Source organism: Halichoeres trimaculatus, unplaced genomic scaffold (assembly GCF_033239565.1).
Source record: "Halichoeres trimaculatus isolate MK-OKI-2021-1 unplaced genomic scaffold, fHalTri1.1 fHalTri1_scaffold_18, whole genome shotgun sequence".
In the NCBI taxonomy this organism is placed as follows: Eukaryota; Metazoa; Chordata; class Actinopteri; order Labriformes; family Labridae; genus Halichoeres; species Halichoeres trimaculatus.
In genome coordinates this window covers 19,893,235-19,909,281 of record NW_027437196.1, presented here as the reverse complement: position 1 = coordinate 19,909,281, position 16,047 = coordinate 19,893,235, and the positions used below count along the sequence as shown (strand labels likewise).

At 37.6% G+C, this 16,047-nt stretch overlaps 1 long non-coding RNA gene across 1 annotated transcript in view; it reads right to left on the bottom strand.

The window, feature by feature from the left end:
* LOC141807524 (uncharacterized) overlaps window positions 1-16,047 on the bottom strand; it is a 52,578-nt gene that overhangs the window by 10,440 nt on the left and 26,091 nt on the right. The gene's annotated exons all lie outside the window — the stretch shown is intronic.

Genomic DNA, 16,047 nt, shown 5'->3' with positions numbered 1-16,047 from the left:
ACATATATTTTAATCCTTTGAAAGTCGGTGTAGGATGTAATAAAAATCTTATTTCAAAAAACAAATTACAAACATGTTCAAAGAATATTGAATCATGTTGAGTTTAAAAAGGGGAAAATATTTAGTTTGTTTAAAAGAAAGAATAATAATGAATCTTGGTCCTTTTTAGGCACTGAGTGGCATTTGGGGATATTGAGAAGAAAGTATGTAGAGATAAACGTTATCTGTTTTAAAAGTGATGATTTAAAGATTCCTTATAGATTTTTATATTTTATGTGGGTGTTTTACTTGTGTTCAGGAAATGGTTACCAAGAAATGCTGCTAAACAACCTCACCAATGGATTATAAATGCACCTATTCATCCAGTTTCTGTTGCCTGTCCAGTAACATGATACTGCATTATTCTTCCTAACAGCACAACTACGGCGCCTGATGTAACAACGTCTGTGTGTTTTTATACTTCAGCAAGTGAGGGCAAAAAGCTGTGCCAAAGAAACCAGAGACATGTATAAAGCAGCCAATAGAAATACATTGAGTACAAAGTTTAGGTTAAAAAAAATGGCTGACCCTGAGCCCCAGGTATACCAGGAGATACTGTAAAAGTAGATTAAAGCACAATCAATAAAACCCCTGTCGGTAACCGACACCTTCTAAATATAAGTTTGGCTATTCAGGAAAAAAAGGACACAGCCTTGAGCATTTTGAGGTAGTGTACAGACTGCCATCTACAATACAATATAAACATAGCACAAAAATTAAGGAAATTTGTGTTTGGTTGAACATTTCTTTATTGTACCAACACTTCTTGGCAAAAAATCTCATACCATTAGAAAGCCTGTTTATTCCCTTTTCAAATGGTGCCACATTTGTGAGAAACATGTACAGTGGGGAAAATAAGTATGGAACGTGTCAACTTTTTTCGCATTACATTTATTTCCAAAGCTGCAATTCAAACAAAATTTCTACCAGACGTTGGTATTAACTCAAATAATCCACACATGAAAAGAAATCATGACATTCAAGTCCATAAATTATGATTGTGTGGAATTAAATATGATACCACAAGAAAAAAGTATTGAACACACCATGGAAAGGCTTTTTCCTTTGGCAAGAAAATGCACCATACCACCTGAAATCTGTCAGTAATTATTACTTGAACTTCCAATTAGTGCAAACCAACATCAGCTGGGTTAGAGCAGATTGATGGTCCTATAAAAAAGGTTGTTTTTTCACCAAGCAGTTTAATAAGACACGCCTTATGATGGGTAAAGGCAAAGCGCTCTCTGAAGACATTCACAACCTGATTGTTGCTCAGCATCAGAATGGAACTGGTTACAGACTTATATCAAAGCACCTGAGTATTCCAGTCAGCACATTATTCGCAAGTGGAAGAAGCACCACCTTACCATCAACAAGCCACGCACAGGAGCTCCTTTCAAGATTTCTGACCAGGAATCAGAAAGATAGTCAAAAGAGTACTCAATGAGCCAAGGACCACCCTGAAAGTGCTCTAGAAAGACTTGGAGGCAGCAGGTATAATTGTTACGGAGAAAACAATAGGCAATGCACTCCACCGCCATGGCCTCTGTGGAGGCTCAGCCTGCAAGACTCCATTCCTCAAGAAAAGTCATGTTGAAGCTGGTTTAAAGTTTGCCAAACAGCATCTTGACAAGCCTGTAGAATACTGGGAGAATGTTGTCTGGTCAGATGAGACAAAAATTGAACTTTTCGGCTGTCGTACTACATACCATGTTTGGAGGAGAAATGGCACTGCACATCACCCAAAAAACAGTACACCAACAGTGAAGTTTGGAGGTGGAAGCATCATGGCATGGGGTTGTTTCTCATCTCATGGTGTTGGCAAACTTCATATAATCGACGGAGCAATGAATGGAGCCATGTATGGGGAAATTCTTGATCTGAATCTGCCATCCACCATGATGATGAAGATGAGACGTGGCTGGACCTTCCAGCAGGACAACGATCCAAAGCACACGGCAGAGTTGACTCTCAAATAGTTTCAAAAAAAGAAAATCAATCTGTTAGAATGGCCTAGTAAATCACCTGACTTAAATCCAATTGAACATTTGTAGAAAGAACTAAAGAAAAGGGTTCACCAGAGGGCACCAAAGAATATTCCAGATTTAAAGACAATCTGTGCAGAGGAATGCGCCAAAATCACACCTGAGCAGTGTGGGCCATTAGTTAAAACATACAAGAAGCGTCTGGAAGCTGTCATTGCAAACAAAGGCTTCTCCACTAAGTATTAGATGAGTCTCAGTTAGCGTGTTCAATACTTCAATCGTTCAATACTTTTCCCGTGTTATTGCACCTTACTCTACATAATCATTATTTATGGACCTGAACGTTGTGATTTCTGTTCATGTGTGGATTATTTGAGTTAATACCAATGTCTAGTAGAAATTTTGCTTGAATTGCAACTTTGGAAAGAAATATGATCAGAGAAATGTTGACGCATTCAATACTTATTTTCCCCACTGTATTTGTGGGATGAGCAGCAGAGCTGAGTGTGAGGGTTGTGCCAAGAAAAAATTGCCAAATCTTCTTCTTCTTCCAATGCCTAACAGCTTATTCTGCTGTTGCTATAAAACTGTATTTCTCTGTCATGGCCTCTGGTTTTTGTGTCTGACTTTTCTCTGCTGTTAATCTTACATCTCTTCTTACCCCTGAAAAACCAACACCAAATTAAGGAGATGTTTTCAAGATAGTCTACCAGATATTTGGCATCCTGCGTATCCTGTTCATCATAACAACAGTCTGCTATTGAGACATAACAGATTGCTGCTATGAAATTGTATTTAATTATCGATCAGATCAGATCAGATCAGATCCAATAATGCAACATGGTTGTTGACTGAAAAGAAGTGATGTTTGATTGGCTTGTCTACTTCCTTATGCCTGCTCATCCTTATCCTGTCTAACCTCATGTGTTTCTCTGGGTGTAATAACCGATGAGATGGGCACACGTTTTTAAACCCCAGACTATCTTCCAGTCAGAGCCTGGCTTTAATTCTGACACTACTGCATGGCAATCACTAGGCCAGTCACTATAAATATAAATGGTGTTTTGATCTACAAGGCGCTAGCTAAGCTTCGATGGCTTCTCTTCCTGACTGTAATGACTGGAAATGTTCCCAGTGTTTACTTTTTAAATTATTTTTGATGTATGGTTCTTTTCATACAGAGTTGTAAATCAATGTGATGTATTGCAATGTGAATTGAAAGCACTATGCAGAAATAGGGAATAACATATTATCCATGTACAGTCATGTCATGTATCTTGGAGATAGAACATATTACTGAAACTGGAATTGTGTAAATACTGTAATGATAGAAACTGTTCTTATTTTTTTCTGCCTATTTCATGTACAGAGTGCATAAAAGCACAAGTTGCACATGTTCAAACTATATATCAATCAACTAATGATCCAATAATCTTTGTCTTAAATTACTTCTTCACCAGTGTTTGGTGTGGAAGACATATGTATGGTAGATGCAATGTCAGGGGTGTGCAAAACTATAAAGACTTTGCCCTCTTCTGTTGTCATCAGTGTACTTTTATCTGGCTGGTGTTTCCATTAAATGGATGGAAGTAATAGTGTGTCTGATTGTGTGGAGGTGATTTGTTACTTGTTCAAACTTCCTTGAGAGATCCTGTGTTTCTCAGAGAGATAGACCACAATTAGTACAGTAATTACAGCACTGGAACTGTAAGTGGTTCAATGACACTGTAAAAGATAATACTTTGACTTTCAAACAAGGAGCAACCTGATTTTAAACAGCAGATATCCTGCTGCTGATACATCACAGTCACATCACAGTAAAATTGATAACGTGCTTTCTTTAACTTAAGGCACTTTTGTTTATTCTTATTCTGTTTAAATACATGTTGCTATCTAACTCTTGAGGAAAAGCAATGAAATGCATGTTAAGGCCATTATAAAATCCTGTACTGCCAACAAACTGGGCAGTGGATGTAAAGGTGGTCTGCAGTCAATAAGACAGACGGCCAAAAGGAGTCTGGGAACCAAGTCTTCTGAGCAGCAAACTGGAGTTCTTAAAAATGAAACAAAGTCAGAAGCAAAGAGTAACAAAATGCAGCTGCTGCAAAAACCAAAGAATCCCCTGGACTTGTGTTCAAATTCTATTTCAGGGCATAAGATGTTTACAACCTGGTTAAACATATACATCTCTATAGCTTATTCCATTATTTATAAAAACTGTGTGTGTGTGTGTGTGTGTGTGTGTGTGTGTGTGTGTGTGTGTGTGTGTGTGTGTGTGTGTTTGAATTATTTATAGTCCATCAGATTTGATTATATTGAAGGTAAAGTAATATTTAGACATTTTTCAGCATGATGCCCTGAAAAGAGCTAATTTTAGGGCTGGGACGATGTTCTACTCTCTGGTTTCGATTCTATTACAATTTTTGGGGTACCAATTTAATTAAAATTGCGATTCTTTAGTTCACTTTTTCAACATCAGACCATTTGAAAAAGTTAAATGATCATAATGTCTACAAACTATATCAATTTTTTCCATAAAATGCTCATCAAGTGAGTCAGAGAGAAACGTTTCACCCTCTGCTGGAGAAAAGTGGTAACTTTTTTAAATTCAGTTTATAAACAAAGACTGAAATGAAGAATTAAAATTTGAACTTTTTTTTTTTTTTTTTGTAAAGGAATCCAGATTTTGATATTGTTAAACAAAAATTCCTGATATATTGTATTTTGATTTTTTTCTCCCACCTCTAGTAAATTTGTGTTGAGAACTGGTGACGATCCAACACAAATGTTCCTCTGCCAAGGGTGTCCTCATAGTGCTCCATACAAACATGATGAAAGGGTTGTGGCTTTTGTTTCAGGTGCTCAAATAAAAGAAGACATTATCTGGAGTGTTACTCTGTGCTACCTTGGTGAAGAAAGCACAGTGGAGACATCGTTTCCAAGGATCCTCAAGAAGAAACAAATTATTCATCAAGCACCGCTCCATTGAGAGCATCCTCAAATACGCACTGTTGGCAAATCACCACCACAACGGCAAAAAGATCTGATTCACCTAATACACAGTTTTCAAATGTGAAGCATCTGTTTGATGAAGCATCTGTGTGAGTGATGCAAAAATATTGTGCACAGACAGGCTGTCAGACACCAAAAAAAAAAAATATAACAAGAGTCTTTTCCAACTGGGGCTGTAGGTCTCTTATATTGAACCTGTCTAACAGTTTAAAAAAAGGTAAAAAGAAAAAAAAAAATACCAGACACCAGAGGAGCCATTGTTTCGACTGATTTAAGAGCCAATGTTTCCTTCAGGACTGCCTTCCAAAAGTCAGCAACTTCAATCATTAGTATAGAATAACAGACAAAAACAAATAAATATAATAAAAAAATATTTTTCAAGAATTACTGTACACAAGGGCAATGAAAGTCCCACAGCACGGCAGGCCATAAACCTCACATCAGTGTCTATGGTTTCCAAAGAGCTTCACTGTCCACAGTAAACTACACGTATCACATGGACACTTAAACCTGATACTGATACTATTTTATTTAAACAGTGTCAATATCTAAACAGATAGTGTTCAAGATGTTTATGGACAGCAAAAACATCCTGTCCTTGATTATTTTTTTCCTTTTTTTTTAAACTGTGAGGTTCCCCAGTCTCCAGTACCTTCCTGGGTTTTGTGATTGCAAAGGGGAAGTTAAAAATAACCCCAAAAAGGTAAAGACTGGAGTAGATTAGCCTACTCCACATCCATTAAAAAGGTTCAAAGGTTCTTGGGGTTTGGACATTTTTATGACAAATTTATCAGGAACTTTCGTGTGGGGGCCTCTCTCCGTCATGCCTTAACTGCTTTTCCAGGAGGTTCCCCCCTACTATGACGTTCTGTACCTGCCTCGCTTTCATAGTGCAATTCGTTAACGGGCCAATTATTTGCAGTCATGCATATGGCTAACCCTATGGTACAAATGGGCTGTTTCACAATGGTCCTGATCGTGTAATGACTGGATGTGCATACGGGCTCTGGTCTTTGACAGATTTATTTTACACAGGCTCACTTTGAGCCTTTAATGCACCATTATAATGTGCCTGCAAGTTATTTTGCATAAATCACACATGCATCTCCTTTACCTGTTTCTGCAGGTTCTCAACTTTAGCACCTTGGGGAAGGATTAGAGAGGAAATCTAAACCATGATTACTTTTATTTCAACAATGTAAGCCGGTTATGTGTTAAGTCACTGGAACTTCTGCTGAAGAAGCCAGCAGCCAGCCAAAACACAGCTTTAATGAAAGATTGTCTGAGGATGAAGAGGAAACATTAAGAGAGGGGGCAATGAAGGCTTTAAGAGTCGTCTTTCACCCTGGTTTACATTTGTGTAAAAAACTGATCATTTATATAAATACCTTACTGATGATCAACCAAAATAAAACTGTTCAACATACTGATAACAAATTGATGATTAATATTTAATAAGTAATGACATAGAATTTTCATGAATGACAAAAATGTGCAGATACACTTAGAGAAATGCTGCTCCATAAGCTTTTGAACAATAAGACATTATTTATCAGTCAAGAGTTTTAGTGGGAATCAAAGGAATCTCTTTCTGCATCTCTCTCGAGCCTGAACACAGTCCAGGTGGATTTCTGTTTGACATGAGTCTGGTTCTACCCAAGGTCTTCTACACCTGGTTTAGTTCAGATATACTCTGGAAAGAAGTTGAAAGAATATTTTGATTCATTTTAGGAAAAGACAAAAGTGGCAGAGGAAAAAAAATAATCTTAGTCTGGACAGAATTTCATTTACCAGCTCACCAGACAAGCTGCACCAAGAAAATGATACATTTAAAAAAAAGTAACATGTACAAAGAAAATTTGTTTGGGTTAAAAAAGCTGATGATTTAGTAAACTGTGGCTTCTGTTGGTTTACTGTGTGGTTGTGTTGATGCAGGAGTTGGTGATGTGTGTGTTGTGGTGTGGTGTGGTGTGGTGTGGTTTCAGCATGAGTTGTTCAACTTTTTAGCAACCCCCTGTGCTCCTGTGCTGTCAGCCAGGTCCCAGCCCCCATCTGGAGCTCTGCTAGAGGTGTGAACATTGCTTCGGCAGTCTCCTTCAATGCCCTTCAACGCAGATGCAGCTTGTTGTATTTACGCGTATAGCCGTGATGGTAAAACTTCACCCATCTTGTCTTGGTTGTAAAGTGTAAAGAAATGATTCAAAGATGTTTAAATACAAATGAATTGGTTTATTCTGCAATTGTTGATATGAAAATATGCTGAAACAGTGAGATGATTAATCAAAACCTGCCGATCTCATGACAGTCCAATCGGCACATACCTTGTAGATGTGCCAAACTTCCTCTGCTCGGGTGGTGCCACACTGTCATCGAGTCACAGGGGGAAAAACAGCAGCCAGCAGAGATCATAACTTTCATAACTATCATGAACAGCAAAATGCATATTTTGGTCCATTTCCATTTATTTTGCACTGGGAATGTTTTTGATCGTTACGCAGACTTGGTAAATAAAGAAGAAATAAGGGCTGAAGAAGATTCTGTGAAACGTTTAAACAGGACCAAGGTTTATTCAGTGTTTAAACCACTTTCAATTTAGCTTTGAATTATATTCACTCAACCAGGACTCAACAGGAACAGAGGATTGTAGAGCACACTGTGGTATACAGTATCATTGAGACTGTCTTGCTAGAGACACAGATCACCCAACACTCTATTTCTCTCTTACTCACAGGCTCACCTGTTTCGACCCCTCTGTCTGCTTCTGTCACTACCACTATCATTATCACCAAAGTTCTCTTTCTCTTTTCTCTCTTTCTCTCCCACTCGCATGTAATCTCTCTCTAGTTCTGCAGAAACAAGGCACTAGTCAAGTGTAAGTCTAGTTTACATTTAACGACAGATTCAGCCCAAAACTTAAAAAGAAAGTGTTTTTGTTGTTGTTGTTTCTTTTTCAGACACACAACCAACCCAATCTCTTTCTCTTACATTCTGCATCCTCTCTTTAATGAAGGGGGTTTGCTGATAATTACAGGTTGCCATTGTGACTCTTGCCTGCTGTCAGTCATCCAGTGTGGGCCACCTGTTCCAGCTCCTCGTCCTTCACACACTTTACAAGGCGAGATCAGGAACATGCGTGCCTAACTAGATCGCTTTTCTGAGAAATAGGATTTACAATATTATTGAGAGATTTCTATAATTCTAAGTAACCACTTGGTGGGAGTTAATGGCAGGCTTTTAAATATAAGAAACAGAGGAGAGAAAAGTATTTGGAGAAAATGTGAACAATTCTCAAAGAAACACTTGCTGTCTTTGCCCTAAATCTCTTTCTATAAGTGTATTCAGATGTAGGCAGTGTGTTGACTGTTTGAGATGCTGCTGTCCTGTTTTTGTTTTTTTGTTTTTTGTTTTCTTTCAGAAGGTTTACCAAAATCCTTAACTATCATTTACAAACATCAAAGGAACTTACAATTTATCAGAAAAGGTCAAGAGGTGTACATGTATAAAATATTAAGATCAATTGTTCTTCATTTAATGGGGAAGTCAGTTTGGGGGTCAAACTCTAAGAACACGATCTTGTCTTCATAAAAACGGGTCCTTAGTTTCCATTCAGTCAGATGAAAAAACTGTTTGCAAAAATAATAATGATAATAATAAAAATAAATAAATAAAGAGAAGAAAACAAAAGCAGGGAGAGGAAGTTAATGAATAATACATTCTTCATATTAAAAAAAATGACAGCCATCTCATCTGAGTGGTACCTCACAGGTAACAGGGCCATAGGTTTACTTTCACAGATAAGTTTCTGTTAAAAAGAAGAAACATTGTGAGCTCAATGTTTACTCATAACATCACTGTGATGTTTGATTATACAACATGTATTTAACTGCAGTAATGATTAGCATAAATGTTAGCCAGCTGCAGAGGGCACTCAGGAGACATTTGTTGAATTATAGGTATGGTCATGTTTTGGCCCAAACCTTTTCAATAAAGCAGATGCTCTTGGTGGTGGTTGTTGTTATCTTGCAAAAAACATATCTGTGAAGCTAAAACTGTATCAAGAAGAGCTGAGAATTCAAAAAGTACAAGAAAAGTTTAAGAAAAGCATATCAAATCCCTGGGAGCTGGAGTGTCTTTGTCCATTTACTCCCCATGTGAACAGCTGCTCCACAAAAGATCAGTTCTTTGAGTGAGAGCCACGTTCTGCTAGGTGACCTTTTGCTTGAATGTCATGGGCCACCTCGATGGAAAGATACTTATGACTCCAGCATGGGGCAGATAAATGTATCATCCACAGGAATGGTAACTTTCCAGTGTTTCCAATACTGGTTGAGCAAAATGTTTTTGAATTTGAACAAAGAAACTAGCAGTGAATGAGAGGGGGACTGCAATAAAAGTACTGCCTGTGACCTGATGTTGTGAATTCGCTGACAAAAAATGAATTCAGTTCAGAGAGTTAGCTCAAGTTGTGTTGATCAAAACTTTATCTTAGCAGCATAACATTATGTTTGACATTTAGGCTTCCTCACCGCACGCAGATTGTACAGAACTCTATATCTATATGTAACTATCTGTATATCTTAGAGCTGGTATAGTCAAAGCCCATTGGTGGGTATTGGAGAAGTGGTGGGGCTGCAAGTTTGAGCGCATCATTGCTGCAAGACAGCAGTGGCAAAGCTGAGGTTGAGAACAGACTACCTTCATAGACTTTGAGTGAGTGCTCCCTATCATTAAATGTTATCCATGTTATATCTTTGTGTATGATGGGTAGATCCCATGTTATGGTTTGTTTATTGATTGAGTTTGAGATGGGACTGACTGACTAATTGACTTACTGTCCAATGTAGGTGTGTTTGATGCAAAACCATGCACCCGCAGTTGATCCCAGTTGTCAGGGTGGCAGGGTCAGAAGGGGCAGCAGAGCATTGGTGTCTTTAATTTTTTCTGGTGCTAGATATCCTTTGGGTTCACAATGCTGAGCTGGTGTAGAGCCTACTCTGTCAACAGGTTATAAGCCAAAAGCAACCCAGTTACAGTTTAGTGTGATGGTTAGCTCGCTGTTTGCCGCAACACAAGTAGATAAATCACAGATACAAGCCACTGGCCTTGGCTCTTGTTTGACAGAAATAAAAACAATTACTAAGTATGGGAAACAACGTTTTTGGGCCACCTTGGTTTGCAAGGCCACAGAAGACGCAGAGGAGCTGCTGGGGAGGATACTTTGCAGGTGATAATGAGAATAAAGCATGGTGAATATGAAAACAATTCTGTGTGCGTTTCCTGTCTGAACCAGCTCCCAGACATTGCTCCATTTTTGTCTTATTGCGAAAGGAAATGGTTATGACTCACGGTTTATTTTCAAAATATAAGGGTCAGATAATGAAGAGTGCTTAAGACAAGCGCCTATTGAAGGGCTAGTTGTTTGTTTTCGGATGACTATCTAGCCCAGGGGTAGGCAACCTTTTCCATGGCTCAAGCCACTTTAAAATACACTCATGCCCAAAGAACCAATGCTTACTTTTTTCATAAAATCATCAACTGTGAATAGTAAAGTATCTATGAATGGTTTTCCATGCTTGGGGATGCGAGAAATGGTATAACTTCCTTTCATTGCCTGGTTTTTAACAGTCCAGAAAGTTTTGGATGTGTTGCATTGTTTCCTGTACTTTGCCAACGCTGTTTTTGGTCTCAAAAAGACACTGCGCACTTGATGTTCTGACATACCACACTTTCACAGAAAAAAGGTGCATATCACTCAATCGCCGGCCATCCCTAGCAATGAATCCACTCTCCCTTGCCCAACTTTGTTGGAAAGAATGACTTGAACTTGATTTGTTTGCCTTGATGGCACCGCTAAATGGTTGCGGTTATAAGCTAACACACTGACCTCCCAAGAGATTTGTAGTGACACTTTTGCAAGGCACGTGCACGCATTTCTAACTTCATGATTAAAATTTATTTCATGTTATTCGTTCAATTATTTTTATGTTAAAACATTTTTAGTGTGCGTAATACCTATAATATCTTTTTCTCTGCGTGTCAACATAAGTAGCCTCACGAGCCAGCTATGGCACCAGTGCCCTAGGTTGCCTACCCCTGGTCTAGCCTTTAGAGATACTCATGAATAAGAGGATTCGAGATTCTGGTCTCTAAGTTAGTTGTGCTAAATCCATTCCCAACATAACAGTTTCAACTGTAATGATCATAAATTTTATTAACATTTATGGTTCTAGACCTGTGAATGTTTTTGTAAAGTGTCTTGAGATAATGTTTGTTGTGATTTGGTGCTATACAAATAAAGATTGATTGATTGATTGATTGATTGATTGATTGGTTGATTGATTGATTGATTGATTGATTGATTGATTGATTGATTGATTGATTGATTGATTGATTGATTGATTGATTGATTGGTTGGTTGATTGATTGATTGATTGATAATTAAAATTTGGAACCAATATTTAATTTCAAATTTGCAATTAAAAATATCAGGATCTCATTTTTAAATTTTCAGTCTATGTTAGACTATTACTTTTAGTAATTCAGGATATTGTAGACATGGTAGAATGACACCTGGACTTCTGACTTGTTCTGGTGTCTGGTTTTCCTCAACATGAGCAGACTTTATGCAGCAGGTTCCAATAGCCTGGATTTCACAGCGTGTCCCAGAAAGAGGCCTCCTGGCTCTAACTTGACAGCATGATACATAACAGTTACAGAAAAAATAAATAAATAAATACACACACAAACACACACTCACACACATATACAAATATATCAGTATATCTATATCTCTCTATATCTCCATCTATCTATCTATCTATCTATCTATCTATCTATCTATCTATCTATCTATCTATCTATCTATCGGATATTGATAGCCAGCCATGGATGAGATGAAGCATCGATTTCATCTGGGCTATAAGGATACATCAAAAGGGGAAGTTTATACAAACTGTTACATCTCAGGGAAAAATATAGATTGTGCTGTGTCTGCTTCAAACTGTCACAGTCTTGCAGCTGACTCTGAATATTGATTTCATGCATTTGATGTACTTACAGTAGTAAGCAATGTTGGGGTTTACACTAAGGAGTCCTATTTATGAACTTTACCAATTGTGTGAAGTTGATATGTCGATGGTAAAAACTTGACACAAGGATCTGGATCAGAGACCCATATGTGTCATTACTCAGTAGTGAAAGGATGTAGGGCATCCACATTTGGGGTAAAGGAGATCTAAAATCAATATCTTTCTTTTCTGTAAGTGCTATTATTATCGGTGGTGCATCTGTTATTTTGACACTTTGTTCTGTTTGGAGCGCACAGTCGAGAAGCAACAAGGAGAACAGTGACTCATGCTCCCAGCTTTTGCACATATAAAACTGATGCACTTTGGGATCCAGAGAAGAGTGGGTCACTGACAAGAGCCAGGAGTAATTTTTCTGACTGGATTCATAAAACTGTGGTGAAAATGTTATTAATTGATTCTAATAGATATTATGAGATGAGGGTATTCCACTTATTTATATATTCATTAACAATGGTGAGAAATCTTTCAGATTATTTTCTTAGAAGTTCAGATCTTATGTCTCTTTGGTCTTTTATCAAATGAAGGGTGTTAGCAATTAAGGTAGAGCTAAATGAATTGACAGCTTTAATGCAGAAGGCACAAACATAACTCCTCTATAAAAACAACTGCAACTATCACAATCAACTTAAAGGAGCATCCTCTTTATTCTTCTTGATTTGTTTGCCATTATTGTTCATCCATGGCGTGGTATGCATATAAAGAAAATCAAGGACAGACACTGTTTTTGTATCAATATTGTTATAGATCCCATAAAGACTGTAGCATCCATGTCCCGATGGAAACTGATGAGTTAAACAAGACATGTACACAAAAAGCAAACCAGTCTACAGAATATACAAAGCTAAAGCTCTCTTGAAAGTGAGAAACTGCTAAACAAGTACTGGCTCTTCTCAGGGAGTTAAAAGGTATCTGCTTCTTCAACTGAAATCCTTTGTTGTTGTGACACAAAAGCCTGGCTTGTTTTTAGTGACCTAAGAGACTCTGGAGCAGAGAAAGACAATCCTGCTTAAGCTGAGAGAGCTGGGGAGGGTTAAGAAAACAGGCTGGGGACGAGTGGGGGGGTCACAGATGGGATCTCAGATGGGATAATTATCATGTGCCCTGAATCCTGCCTGACTCTTTCCTCTAATCCAGACAGGAAGGGAAAACACAGAGAAAAGTCCAATTAGGTTCTGAACTTCCTTCTATTTCAGCTTTCTTTTTCTCCTTCCAGCCAAACCTTTCACATCTCACCTGTCCCTGATTTGGACGCTCAGACTTTGTGCAGAGTGCAGCCAAAGTCCATCTTAATGATGATGGGACCACTAAGCTTTGACACAAGTGAAAAAATAATGTAATCACTGAATGATAATCTTTAAACAAACTGAGCATAACAACTGAAATGAACAAGGTAATTTGTGATTTATAATCCAGCAGCTACAGATCCAACCACAGCTTCATTGGTGTCCACAGGGGACTCCGCTGCATTCTATCAAATCACTTTAAAAGCCAAGCTGGATAGCCGGCTTGCTAACCTGTTTTTTTTTAAAATAATGATAAAGACTCTCTTTCTAAAAGTCTCCTGAGAGTTTCAGGCTCAGATCCTCAAAGAATAAGGATTCACAGCATCAGCAGCCGGTGAAATGTAACGAGACAGTCCTTTATCGTCTGTCATTGGCACAACCAGACTGTTTGCAGTGGCCTGGCTGGACTTGGGCACTGAATTCATATATTTAGCAGAGGGGTTCATCTCAGACCGAGGACGTTTTTCTCCCATGACATTTTTGTATCTGTTTTTTTTTTTTAATTCTTGCAAATCAGGTGGCAATATTCAGCTTCCTCAGAACCACAGCTTTTCCTTTCATAAACTTACATGCAACCATAAACGAAAGTAAGCTATGATATCAGAAAAGTATGAAGATGATGAAATGGTCTCACAGCTGAGTTTGCAGAATTAAAAATACTGAGACAAAAAGCAGTTTAATTTTTTTCCCACTTTCCATTACTACAACACTTTTTAGCTAAAAAAAAAAAAAAACTCCTTTTTTTAATAATTGAAAGTATATTTTTATATTTGCTCCTTTTTCCAGAGGTGTATACAAACTTTTACGAATCATTTCAGTAACAGCTCTAACAAACAGGGGGAATGAAAATCATCATGATCATGTGATTCAATTCAATATGCACATGTAATATCATGTCTGACAGGTAAACTTAATTTAAGTCTCTTCTGCAATATGAAATTCAATCAGTCAATATTTTTGTCAGTATGTTTCACATATAAAATTATACAAATTGGTAAAGCTTCCTTCCAGTATATTTTTCCCCTCCTCTGTCTTCTGCTTTGATCAAGCAAACTAATCCTCCAATGACGTTGAATTTGTAGACAATTTGCAAATGAATTCAAAACCTTGTTTAAAAGCTGACTAAGTCAGGTTGTAAGCTGCCAAAATCATCCTTTCAAAATTATCATGGCAAATATAAAATATGGCCCAATCTCTTATGAGATTTTCATGATTCCTTTGTCTTTATTGTGTCTTATTAACAGGGGAGCTGAAAGACCACAGAGTGTCATACTAACCAATCCAGGTTTACATGGCTTATGACCTGAAACACAGCATGATAACAATATCTGAGCTTCTTACACTGAGCATGATGTCTCAAGAAGATGATCACTGTGGGAATAAGGTTTATTAAAAAGCTAAAATGGGATATAGGAGGGGATTTGGGAGCTTGTTATCTTTTTTTTTAAATCAATTTTAAATTTGTGTGCAAAATTTAAAAACAATTACATTTTGGTTCTGGAAAGAAATATTGATTTTTTATTCATTTTTTTGACATCATTTTTAAATGTTATTTTATGACTTGATTCATGTTGAAAACCATACCAAAAAAAACATAATAAACACAGGTTCAAAAGTATAAGTATGTAACAAAAGCAGAACAGATAAAGATTTATGATTTGAAATAGTATTTTCTGTCAAAACAAATAACAATTTCAACATAAAATCCAAACTTCAACCTTCAACGCAACTAACATTTTTTTTGGTGTTTTGCCCAAAGACAGGCTTAGACATGTTCTGACATGCAGACACACACACACACACACACACACACACACACACACACACACACACACACACACACACACACACACACACACACACACACAATTCCATCCTCTTTTTCTGGCAGAATTAGTGGTGTATAGCAGAGGTGCTGATGTGATGAAAAGAGACAGCTACTGGGACTGTTTGGACTTGATGTAATCCACTTGGCTCACTGCTGATCCAATCTCCAACAACCGACTATTAACTGCAAGCAAATTGTGCCAAGTAGGTTAAAAGGGCCTTGTCTGTTCTAATATCACTGATATCTCTGTTTGTTGTCAGGGTGTAAAAAGACTCATCTCGCTTAGCAGACGCCTGATAGCAAAAGCACCTTTGTCACGGTTTCTTTCTCCTCACTGCTCTCCCTCCTGCTATTCCTCTCCTTTTTTTCCATTTGCACAAATCAAATCTGTCATTCTGTATCACATTTTACCAACTGGAATTTACTTCAGGCTGAAGATGTACCTCTAGTTTTCACAGTATCTGTCTGAGATCAAGGCTTTTTACGGATATATTCATGGATGTCAAGAAAAAGGTTGTCCAAATCACTGAACTGAATTCTTCGCTGTTTTGCAAATAAATTTAAAATCTTGTTTTAAGCCAGCTGAGTTGATGCTGTATCCATTACACTAATTTTTTAATTTGTTTATTCACTTCAAACTGGTTGGTAAATTTTTATCAGTACAGGATTAAAAATAATTTAGGGCTCTGGACTCTTTGCAAACATGATGTGAAGGGGGTGAGAGGGTCAGCAGCAGAGGCCAGTAGGTGAAAGTCAGGGTATTTTAATACAGAGTATATGTATAGCCAATCCTGTGAGGAACTATTTGTATG